We start from the raw sequence: 13,603 nt of genomic DNA, 5'->3' as shown, positions 1-13,603 counted from the left end.
GACAAAACCGTATGGACATATCGAATAATCCAGGACAAAGGACAATTAACCCATGGTAATAAATTAAAATCAACACGTCGACATCATGATTACGGAAGTTTAAATAAGCATAATTCCTTTATTTTATATCTCATCGTACTTTAAATTATCGCACTTTTATTTACTGTCATTTTTTTATTGCACTTTTAATTATCGTACTTTTAATTATCGCATTTTTATTTATCGTCATTTACTTTACGCTTTAAATTAAGTTGTATTTATATTTGATATTTTACATTAGGTTTTAATTGTGACTTAAGACATAAAATCGACAAACCGGTCATTAAACGGTAAAACCCCCCTTTTATAATAATAATACTACTTATATATATATATATATATATATATATATATATATATATATATATATATATATATATATATATATATATATATATATATATATATATTTTTATAATTATAGGTTAAAATAATTATAGCGTTAAACTTGTTTAGTGTATCCCTGTGGAACGAACCAGACTTACTAAAAACTACACTACTTTACGATTAGGTACACTGCCTATAGTGTTGTAGCAAGGTTTAGGTATATCCATTCTTTAAATAAATAAATAACTTGTGTATAATTGTATCGTATTTAATAGTATTTCGTAACAAAAATATAACTATTTCATATACACCTCGCATAACATCAAGTATTTTTGGCGCCGTTGCCGGGGAAGGCCGAAGCGAAACGCTATAAAAATTAGTTTTTAAGATATTTTATAAAAATATAATATTTGTTATTTTGTAAAAAATATTTTGTTAAAAATACAAAAATATAAAAACAAGAAAAAGAAAAATACATTTCTATATTTTTAAGTTTAGTTAAAATTAAAAATTTTATAATTTTCTTTTTCTTTTGTTAAAAATTAAAACTAATAAGTAAGATTTTTTAGTATTGCATATTATTTTGTAAAATTAAAAATCAAAATAAAAAAAATAAAAATAAAATAATAATAAGTAAAAGTAATCGGGCCGAGTACTGTAGCAGCCCAATACAATTTCTGAATTAACAGGCCATGCGACCGCATGGATATATAACCTCTAACTCATGCGATCGCATGAGTTGAGGTGACATGTCTGAATCCTCGTCTAATCAGAATTAGGGTTTGATTTATTTCTAATTAATATTAATTATTAATAATTAGGGTTTTATATTTTATTATTTAGTTTTAATTTTAGTTTTAATTCGTAAAATTAAGTATTATTAGTTTTATTAATTATATAAATTTAATAATATTATATAAATAATATAAAAATAATATTTTTATAAAAATTGTATTTTAATAACTTTAGTTTTATCTTTACTATTTGTATTTTTATCATTTAATTTGTAATTTGTATATTTTTCGTTCGTAACTAGTTTTAAGATATAGTTTTTGCCGTAGTTATTTTTATTTCTAGATTTTTAGGTTTTGCCGTAAAATCCCTTAAATGCTTTTTCTTTAGACTATGATTTAGGTGCTTTCGAATTTTGCGACGCCGTTTTAAGATTTTAGTACTTTTTAAGTTATTGCCATTTTGGATATAGAATTCCTTTTAAGCTTTAATACCTTTAGACGTAAGTTTTAATTTTTAGTCTTTAGACTTTTAAGTTTCGACATTTTTCTTTCTTATTTTTATTTTTTGACCTTTTATTTTTGAACGTTTTTCGACGCACTCTTTTTCTTTCTTATTTCTCGACGCTCTAGTTTTTAGTACATAGATTTTATCTTCAAAATTTCGACGAAAAATTATTTTAAGCGGTTAAATTAATAGACATCCAAAATTTTCTGATTCGTAGTAATAGTTGGATTTGTTAGTGGCGAGTTGTGGGCTTCCAATTTAAAGGGTCCTGGCTACCTGCTGCATCTATTGGCTATTCGAAACATGGGCAAAATCAGAAAAGTCTATTAATTTGATAACTTATATAATTTTTATCTTTTATAACTAATAGGACATTCTGTGAATGCACCGAGCAAAACATTCACCACCTTTCATACGTTCACAGCCTGTAACTCGATCAAGACATCTAGCCAATATTGTCGCCGTTGATTTTTCTTTAGAATCGTTATCTAGTCGACCAAGTACTCCAATTCAAATTTCCGATAATCCATTTTTTGAACCCGACCTCACAATTGAGAATCCGGAGGATATTCAAGGACAATTCAGAGATCCTGAACCACTAATCATTCCTCCTGAACCACAAATCACTCATCCAGAGATTGTCGAGGAAGAAACCATTAAATCAGAATCCTCTAGTGATTCAAATTCAGCAAATTCAATCATGGAAAATCTGGAACCTCTAAGTATGGAAGACCGAATAAGGGCTAAACGCACTGGCCAAGGTCATGCAATTACTCAACCAGACATTAATGCACCAAATTAGGAAATCAAAGGACAAATCTTACACATGGTAACTAATCAATGCCAATTTAGTGGTGCGCCGAAGGAAGATCCAAACGAACAACTTCGTACCTTTAATAGGATCTGTACTCTATTTAAAATCCGAGAAGTGGAGGATGAAAAGATTTATCTCATGTTATTTCCCTGGACTTTAAAGGGAGAAGCCAAAGATTGGTTAGAATCGTTACCTGAAGGGGCGATTGATACATGGGATGTCTTAGTTGAAAAATTTCTTAAACAATTCTTTCCGGCATCTAAAGCCGTGAGACTTCAAGGAGAAATAGTTACGTTCACACAGAAGCCAAATGAAACTCTATATGAGACGTGGACAAGATTTGGAAAGTTATTGAGAGGATGTCCGCAACATGGTTTAGACACTTATCAAATAGTACAAATATTCTACCAAGGATGCGATATTACTACACGAAAAGACATCGATATAGTAGCTGGTGGTTCTATTATGAAGAAAACCGCAATTGAAGCTTACAAAATTATTGATAACACTGCTTCCCACTCACATGAGTGGCATCAAGAAAAAGACATCGTTAGTTCATCTAAAGCGGCTAGAGCCGATTCTAGCCATGACTTTGATTCCATTTCTGCAAAAATAGATGCTTTTGAGAGACGAATGGAAAAGATGACTAAAGATATTCACTCAATACGAATTAGTTATGAGCAGTGTGGAGGACCACATTTGACAAAAGATTGTCTCAGTATTGAACAAACAATGGAACAAAGAGAGAATGTTTCATACATGAACCAAAGGTCTGGAAATAATTATCAAGGTAATTATCAACCGCCAAGACCAAAATACAATCAAAACCAGAATTATAACCGAAATGTTCCATACAACAACCAACAAGGTCCTAGCAATCAACAAGTATCTAATAATACTTACAACCAGCAAAGACCTATTTTTCCAATTAAACGACCACAAACCGATGATAAAAAGCCAAATTTAGAAGACATGATGTCGAAGCTAGTTGAATCTCAAACGCAGTTTTTCACATCTCAGAAACAAACGAATGAACAAAATGCTCAAGCATTTAGAAATCAACAAGCTTCTATTCAAAATCTGGAACAAGAAGTGAGTAACCTAGCAAGGTTAATAGGTGAAAGAAAACCGGGAAGTCTACCTAGCGATACAAATGCTAACCCCCGGAATGAAACAGCTAAAGCCATTACCACAAGAAGTGGTATTATGAGACGACCCGTCCTAATCCATAAGGACGAATACAATAACATATGATTACATCGCGAGGTACTTGACCTCTATATGATACATTTTACAAACATTGCATTCGTTTTTAAAAGACAAACTTTCTTTACATCGAAAGTTTATGGCATGCATACCATTTCATAATATATCCAACTATAATTGACTTAATAATAATCTTGATGAACTCAACGACTCGAATGCAACGTCTTTTGAAATATGTCATAATTGACTCCAAGTAATATCTCTAAAATGAGCAAATACACAGCGGAAGATTTTCTTTCATACCTGAGAATAAACATGCTTTAAAGTGTCAACCAAAAGGTTGGTGAGTTCATTAGTTTAACATAAATAATCATTTTTATATTAATAACTTATATGTTTCATATATTCATTTAATATATTTTTTTATAAATAAAAATATTAATTTTGCTATGTTATATGTATTAAAAATAATATTAGTAATGATAAAAATAATAATACTAATAATAATAATACTAATAATAATAATAATGATAATAATATTAATGATTCTATTAATGATACTAACAATGATAGTTTTAATAATAAAGGTAATCTTATTAAAAATGTTAATTTTAATACATATGAAAGTTTTTTTTATACTAATAATTAAAATGATAATAATAATAGTAATAATAATAATAATAACTATAATATCTATAGTAATAATACTTTTACTAATAATGATAATAATAATGATCTTAAAAATAATACTTATAATAATAATAATAATAATAATAATAATAATAATAATAATAATAACAACAATAACAATAATAATAATAATAATAATAATAATAATAATAATAATAATAATAATAATAATAATAATAATAATAATAATAATAATAATAATAATAATAATAATAATAAGACTACCTTTCAAAATAAACTTTTAAAAAAGAATTGCCAGAGCCCGAGCTCGAACCCGCAACCTCTCACTTATCAAGCGCACACCCAACCAATGAACCGATCACTACCTTCTTGAAATAACCCCAACGTTTATTTATTTATTTATTAGGTAAAAACGTTGTTTTATCATCATTGAGTAATATGGATAAAACAATTCGATTAATCGAAGAGTACAAATGAAGCTATCACAAAAGAGTGAAATGAGTAAATGCAGGTTCGTCTTAACTTTTGACGTTGTCTTGTTTGAATTCCGAAATTCAAGTGATTTAAAGAAAATCTTCAAAATCTAAAAGATTTGATTTGTCAAAGTACCAGAAGTCACGAGAAAAAAAATAGAACTATCAGGAAGATATGTTCTCGATATGTTTGGAGATTAGATAGAATGTAAGAGTCGTGTAACATGGCACATGATGATGGTATGATCTGTGAATCATCACGTTCCATTAGAAACTCTGCATGACTTACTGTAATATAATCACGTTGATCAAGTGTCATTATATTATACTAACTCATGCTTCAGTTCCCAACACTACTTCAAAAATATTCATATTTTAGATTTGAATCTTTCAGAATTTAGAAACTATAGTAGTTTCCTTTCTGATGTAACACTGATATCGCGAAGAGATAATTGATTTCAAATAAGAATAATTATGAAAATATCTTCAGAAATATCGAGGATATTTATAATAAAAGATGTGATAATATCTTAGAATTTTTAATAGAATATAATCGTGGTGAGATATTCGGGAAATGAGAGTGAAAATGGTGTTTCGGATTGGTTCGCCGGTGAATGCTTTAGGTTCTTCGCCCAGAGGACAATATGGCGGATGAAATGGATCGCTTCTACTTGTCTCCAATGATTAGGTAGACTACGAACTCATCCCCAATTCATCCAGAATTGAAAATGACTAGTTGGTTGATCCATTTCGTTTACACTGCTTTCGGAGCTTAGGTGAATATCCATGTCGAAATAGCTGTCGGAATAACTATCGGAATAGCTATCGGAATCTGAGGGAGTCGAACTGGTTGAGGGTTTCATCTCATACGATCAAACGAAGGATTTTCGATAAGAATTAGATTATAGGATGTAGATTAGTACCCTGCAATACATAATTTACATATGCATATATAATACTAAAATTCCATAAGTTACGGAGGAATCTACGGAATATGTCAGGCAAAGTTTACAGTAATAGATACGCTAAGATATGAATTTTGTCTATACACTATTCATGCAATCAATGCAGTAAGATGTGTCTAGACTAAGAATGATAAGCAAGTGATTCCCTAAGAATAATAAGCAGCTAATTTCCTAAGGATGATAAGCAGATAATTTCTGACTAGAAATGATAAGCAAAACTTTTGACATGCAGACACGGTCGAAGTCCAGACTCATTAATGCATCCTAACAACTACTAGTTAGACACACTAATGCAAGACCTGGTTCGCTAAGACCACCGCTCTGATACCACATGAGACTCGGTTTAATAGACTTTGCTTATCGTGTCGAAACTATATAAAGATTAAGTTTATATTTGGTCGGAAATTTTCGGGTCGTCACATATTACACTTAAACTACCTGAAATATCTGTAATTTCTGATGACTCTATTCCTACTACACAAGAACCACAATCTAAGCAAGATAAGGAAACAGAACCGGTAGTTGAAAAGGTTATTGAAGATAACACAGTTAAGGCTAAACCTTATGTTAAACCATACCAACCACCACCTCCTTACCCAAGTAAAATGAGAAAAGAAAGAATTGAAGTCGAGCAATCCAAATTCTTGGATATGTTTAAACAAATAAATATAAATCTTCCTTTCATTGATGTGATTTCAGGAATGCCTAGGTATGCTAAATTCCTGAAAGATCTAATCACAAATAGAAAGAAAATGGAAGAACTCTCGGCTGTTACAATGAATGCTAATTGTTCTGCAGTACTGTTGAATAAGATACCAGAAAAACTTTCAGATCCAGGAAGTTTCACAATTCCATGTTTTCTGGGTAGACTTAGTTCAATAGATGCATTGGCAGACTTAGGTGCTAGTATAAATTTAATGCCTTATTCACTATACGCTAAACTAGACCTCGGAGAATTGAAACCAACACGAATAAGTATACAACTAGCCGATCGATCAGTAAAATATCCTAGAGGAATAATGGAAAACATGCTAGTTAAAGTTGGTACTTTAGTATTTCCAGTAGATTTTGTTATTCTGGACATGGAAGAAGATTCTCGAGTTCCTCTCATATTAAGAAGACCATTCTTAAACACGGCTAAAACAATAATAGACGTGTTCGGTAAGAAACTGACCCTAAGTATAGAGGACGAGAGTGTTACCTTTTCAGTTGATAGAGCCATGCAACAACCGCAATCTGCAGATGATGCATGTTATTATATTCAAACTATAGATTCACATGCAGAATTGTTAGAAGAATTTCCAGAATTACAAGGAACGGGAGAGTGTTCTTTAGGAGAAGGAACTGAACCAATTGATGAAGCTGAAATGTTAGCTACACTCATGGCTAATGAATATGAACCAACAACAGAAGAACTTCAAATACTAAAAGAGGAAGACCGATATCGATACAAATCATCAATAGAAGAACCACTGATATTAGAGTTAAAGCCACTTCCAACCCATTTGGAATACGCTTATTTACATGGTGAATCTGAATTACCTGTAATAATATCGTCTTCTCTTACTGAAAATGAAAAATCTCAACTCATTTCTGTGCTAAAAGCTCATAAACCAGCTATTGCATGGAAAATTCATGATATTAAAGGCATAAAGTCCTTCGTATTGTACACATAAAATCCTTATGGAAGAAGGTCATAAAACATAGGTGCAACGCCAACGAAGACTAAATTCTAATATGCAAGATGTTGTTAAGAAAGAAATTATTAAACTACTAGATGCAGGTTTAATTTATCCAATCTCTGATAGTCCATGGGTAAGCCCAGTTCAATGCGTACCTAAGAAAGGTGGCATGACTGTCATCACAAATGAAAAAATGAGCTTATTCCTACTAGAACTGTAATAGGATGGCGTGTTTGTATTGATTATAGAAAATTAAATGACGCCACCAGAAAAGATCACTTTCCCTTACCTTTCATTGATCAAATGTTGGAAACAGTTACTATTGTTTTCTTGACGGTTTTTCCGGATATTTTCAAATTCCAATCGCACCTGAGGACCAAGAGAAAACCACGTTCACGTGCCCTTATGGTACTTTTGCTTACAAACGCATGCCATTTGGACTTTGCAACGCCCCTGCAACCTTTCAAAGGTGCATGATAGCGATTTTTCACGACATTATAGAAGAATGCATGGAAGTTTTCATGGATGACTTTTCAGTCTTCGGTGATACATTTGAATCATGTCTAGTTAATCTTGAACGAATGCTTATTAGATGCGAACAATCAAATCTAGTTCTTAATTGGGAGAAATGCCATTTCATGGTTAGAGAAGGCATCGTTCTTGGTCATAAAATTTCAAAGGAAGGAATTGAAGTGGATAGAGCTAAAGTAGATGTAATTGCTAAACTTCCACATCCCACCAATGTTAGAGGAGTTAGGAGTTTTCTAGGGCATGCCGGTTTTTACCGACGTTTCATAAAAGATTTTTCTAAAATTGTCACTCCTATGAATAAACTCCTAGAAAAGGATGCTCCATTTATCTTTTCAGATGAATACATCAAATCTTTTAATATTCTTAAAGAAAAACTCACTAATGCGCCGATCATGATAACTCCAAATTGTAATTTACCATTTGAACTTATGTGCAATGCAAGTGATTTTGCAATGGGAGCCGTTTTAGGATAAAGGATTGAAAAATGATTTCAACCTATTTATTTCGCTAGTAAGACATTACAAGGAGCATAAACGAATTACACAACTACTGAAAAAGAACTCCTTGCTATTGTCTTTGCTTTTGACAAATTTCATTCATATCTCGTTCTAGCTAAAACGGTGGTCTATACCTACCATTCTGCTCTTAGATACTTATTTTCAAAATAAGATGCTAAACCACGATTAATCCGTTAGATCTTACTCTTATAGGAGTTTGATATTTAAATCCGAGATAAAAAGGCAGCAGAAAATCTCGCAGCTGATCATCTTTCTCGTCTTGAAAATCCCGAATTAGAAGTTCTAAATGAATCGGCTATACAAGATAACTTTCCTGATGAATATCTTTTGAAGATCGATTATAATGAAATTCCATGGTTTGCAAACTATGAAAACTACTTAGTATGTAGATTCCTTGAAAAAGGGTTGTCGTACCAAAAACGAAAGAAATTCTTTAGTGATATAAAACACTATTTCTGGGAAGATCCACATTTGTTTAAAAGTTGTCCCGATAGAATAATATGCCGATGTGTATTCGGAGATGAAGCTAGTCAAATCTTAAACCATTGTCACACAGGACCAATAGGAGGGCATTATAGGCCTCAACTTACAGCAAGAAAAGTTTACGATGCTAGATTCTATTGGCCTACAATTTTCAAAGACGCGCACCTTCTTTGTAAATCCTGTGATACTTGTCAAAGGGCAGGAAAAATAAGTCAACGTGATGAAATGCTACAAAATGTCATTCAAGTATGTGAAATATTTGATGTTTGGGGTATTGACTTTATGGGTCCATTTCCAAAATCTCATAATAATCTCTACATTCTCGTTGCCATTGATTATGTATCTAAATGGGCGGAAGCACAAGCTCTCCTAACTAACAATGCACGAGTTGTAGTCAACTTCTTAAAACGTCTTTTTGCTAGGTTCGAAACATCGAAAGCTTTAATAAGTGATCGGGGTACTCATTTTTGTAATAATCAACTTGAGAAAGTTCTCAAAAGATATGGAGTAACTCATAAAATCTCAACCGCTTATCATCTACAAACAAGTGGACAAGTTGATAATACCAACCGGGCTTTAAAACGTATTCTAGAGAAAACCGTAGGATCGAATCCAAAGGAATGGTCCATGAAATTGGAGGATGCACTATGGGCTTTTAGAACAGCCTACAAAACTCCAATTGGAACCACACCTTTTAGACTCGTTTACGGAAAAGCATGTCACCTTCCAGTAGAAATTGAGCACAAAGCATTTTGGGCTTTGAAGACATGTAATCTTGATTTACATGAAGCCGGACGTCTACGATTAAGTCAATTAAACGAATTAGAAGAGTTAAGACATGAAGCATATGAAAATTCGTTAATCTATAAAGAAAGAACGAAGAAATGGCATGATAAAAGAATCAGAAGTTCAAAAGAATTCAAGGAATGAGACCGAGTCCTTCTTTTCAATTCACGATTCAAGCTATTTCCTGGAAAATTGAAATCAAGATGGTCTGGACCATTCGTAGTCAAAAGAGTTTTTCCGTATGGAACAATAGAGTTGATAAATTCAAATGGGATTGAATTTAAAGTTAATGGTCACAGAGTTAAACATTACATACATGGTCCGATGGAAGTTGACAATGAAGTTAATCATAATTTCGACACCACAGCTAACTAAGTGTGGGGAGAATCAAGTCTTTTTAAGGATAATTTGTATTTGTGTTAGAATTAGATTTTCTATTTTCGTATAGTTTTCAAGAATGGAATCCGAATGGTCTTTCCCTAGCAGACCCTAAAGAACTAGTCTTCTCCCTCCATTCTAAATTTTTATTTCTTTTAGGTTATACGAGATGAAGAATTCCTTTGATCTGAACCATGGTCTACTACTACACGCTATGATTACTAAACGTAATAATGACACACTCCCAAGTGAAGTGGTATCCTTCATAAGAAGCAAAAAGGACGAAGTAAGGAGAAAACTCAGAAACAATCATAATAAGATACATTTTGGTAAAGAAAAATCAAAATCCGCAACAAAAAGAAGAGCACGACACCTTGAAAGATGTCATAAATGCAGAAAATGGTCACACGAAGGTAAATGTTCGAACAATCAAACATATTCAAATACCGAATTTGTTACTCTATGCAGAAAAGGACCGTTCATATGTTTAGAAGAAAAGTTATTGAAGAATTGAGGTTACGCTTATGTAGCTATGGAAAACCAAATCACACGACTCTCCTATGAGTCGGCTAAAGCAGGTCTCTGAGAATTCTATCTCACAGGTAAGTATGTACAGTTTTTATTTTTTTATGTTATTTTTATTGCTTTTAACCTTTTGATAATAAACGCTGAATCGTTCGATATAAAGTATTAAATTGATATTCAATAAAATTAGGTATGCGAAACCGAAATTATTGATATCATACAAAAATTTATTACATCACTGTGAAATTTACCGTTTATTCATAAGGTATAAATATCTTTAATCAATCAACCCAAAATATTTCAAAAATTCGTCAAGAGTAAAACTAGGTTATGGAACTGAAATTACTTTACCCAAAAGAGGGATGTATATTTTTGATAATATTTGATTGATTAAAGTGGGATAAAAGACCAAAAAGATTTTTAATTTTATTTTTACCATAATATTGAATTTTGTTTTTAAAAAATCAATATATTTAAGTTTGTAAATATTTTAAAAACTAATATTTTCAATATAAGTTTGTAAAATTAAAAATATTAATTATATTTAAATGAAGTTTTAATTTTATGCATTTTAAATTTAAGTTTGGTGTGAATTTAAAAACAAAAATGTACTTTATTTCATTAAGTTAAAAATATGATTTCTAAAATTCGTCGTAAGTTGAAGACTAGGTCGTGGAACCAAAATTGCTTTACCCAGGGGAGGGACGAGAAATTTTATTATCATTATTTTTAATTTTATTGATCTAAAGTATGCCAAAAACATTTAAAAACCCAAAAATCTTTTCTTTTAAAACAACGCTTTAAAGTGACAAATTTTAAAATTTTATCGAGAGACGAACTAGGACAACGATCCGAAACGCCCTCATTCTAAAAGAAAACAAAATTTTAAAATTAATTAAGTGTTTTTATAAGTAAAAGGTTTTATAAAAAAAAAAAAAAAACCTGGACTCCATGCGATCGCATGGGGTTTGAACTGTCAAGCCATGCGATCGCATGGCATCAAAAAGCTGGGCAGAAACAAAATTCTAGCGAGCTCTCTGTCTTTCCCACAAACAAACACATACACAAACGAAAACACACACAAACACTCTCAAAAATTCGCATTTTTCAACCAAAATCCATCAAATTTCTTGCTCTAATCATGTCTTTTCTCAGATAGGGAAGCAGAAAGATAAATATTTCACCCCTAAAACTCTTAAAGTTTGAATTTTAGTGTTCTTGAGCTACTTTTTACCTAATTTGATTTTGTTAATTTCTAGTGTAATTAGAGTTAAATTGTTAGTATATTATGCATGTATAACTTAGATTGATGCTATTTAATATGATTTGAAGCCAAAAACTTCAAAATTTTTAGAAATCTAGGGTTTGTGTTCTTGAGCAATTTGGGGCTTTTTGATATAAACAGGTTATGGCCGATTTTTGTCATGATTTATTGCTAAATTAAGTAGTGTAACATGTTTAGGTAGCTAAATGATCCAAACTTTGATCCTAAACATGATTTTTGAGAAGTACCAAGGGTAATAGATTGGGAGCCTTTGGAAAGGGTCCACCTAGCTAACCCAGTTAGGCAGCATCTAATCCAAAGGTATGGCAGTTCTTCTTTTACTGATTGGGAACGTTTATTTACCACTCGTAGGCCTGTATATAAGGAGTGGTGTGTTGAGCTAATGAGTACTATAGCTTTTAATAAGGATGTAGATAGGTTAGACGATAAAAGTTTTCTTAAATTTTTACTTGGCCGTAGGATGTACAGGATGTCTATACTGGACATGGCCAGGGCTTTACAGATTTACACTCCCGCTGAATTACTATCACCTGATTGTACAAATTTGATTTATCATGGTGAGCGGGTAGAAAGAAATTTTGACGCTAATGCCATCTGGAGGCGTATGTCAAATTATAATGTTTTTACGCGGGGAGGAAGACACTCCTATTTAGATATTAATAAAGCCGAGCTTCGTATAATACATAGATTCTTAGCAAACTCGATTACACAAAGAGGTAACAACAAGGAGAAAATGACCCTACACGATTTATTTTACCTTAAGTGCATTCGAAACACTAGAAGCTTTGTTAATATCCCCTACTGTGTTGGTTTTTATCTATCCAAAATGGTGGAAGGTATACAGGAAGGGGGAATAATAGGAGGAGGTATTTTTGTTACTCTCATTGGAGAGTATTTAGGTGTAGATAGGGATCAAGGGGGTCCGATGATGGTATGTTGGGAACAAGACGAGACTTTAGGTGTGCAAGTCTATCAAGGTGCAAAGGTATTGACTAGGAGACGCAATCAGGCAATACCATATCAGGGCCACCATCCACAGGTAGAGAGGGGTTCAGATGAGGAGATGGAGGAAGCGGATGACATTAGGGATGTCATTAGGGATAGTGCTACTGACGTTTTTCAGCGTATAGATGAGGTAGAAATGACTAATGAGGATAGGCATCGTAGGTATGAGCAGTGGCAAGCTGCGAATGAGTATGAGACTTCCAGGCGACACCAACACGATAGCTGGCAAGTTCATCAGCACCAAATCATGAGCCAGGTATCATATCAGGTACCAAATAACTACATCCTGACTCGGCCTGCTTACTATCCACCACATCAGCCCGACATGCGACCACCCTATGACTTGTACGACCCCAATCAAGCATACCAGAACACCTATCACCAACCATGGAACCCAAACAATGATATGAACTTTAACCCCTATCCAAATCAATAGTGTTCCATTGGTGATGTCTTCTCTTTTATTATTTTTATCTATTTATGCTAAACATTTAACATTTTGATACTTTAATGTAATGTTTAATATTTTTATTATTTTGTACTGATATTTCATTTTTGTAATTTGAAAGTGGGATATTAAGTCCCATTTCAAATTATCATGCATGTTTATATTTGTATTGTATGTATTTTATCTCATGTACACAACAGGGTAAAACAACGCATTTTCAAAGACTGGCATTAAGTTCAGCAAAAGCT

This window comes from Rutidosis leptorrhynchoides, chromosome 3 (genome assembly GCF_046630445.1).
Source record: "Rutidosis leptorrhynchoides isolate AG116_Rl617_1_P2 chromosome 3, CSIRO_AGI_Rlap_v1, whole genome shotgun sequence".
Taxonomy (NCBI): Eukaryota; Viridiplantae; Streptophyta; class Magnoliopsida; order Asterales; family Asteraceae; genus Rutidosis; species Rutidosis leptorrhynchoides.
The sequence above is the reverse complement of the archived record's forward strand: the minus strand, read 5'-3'. Positions refer to the sequence as shown.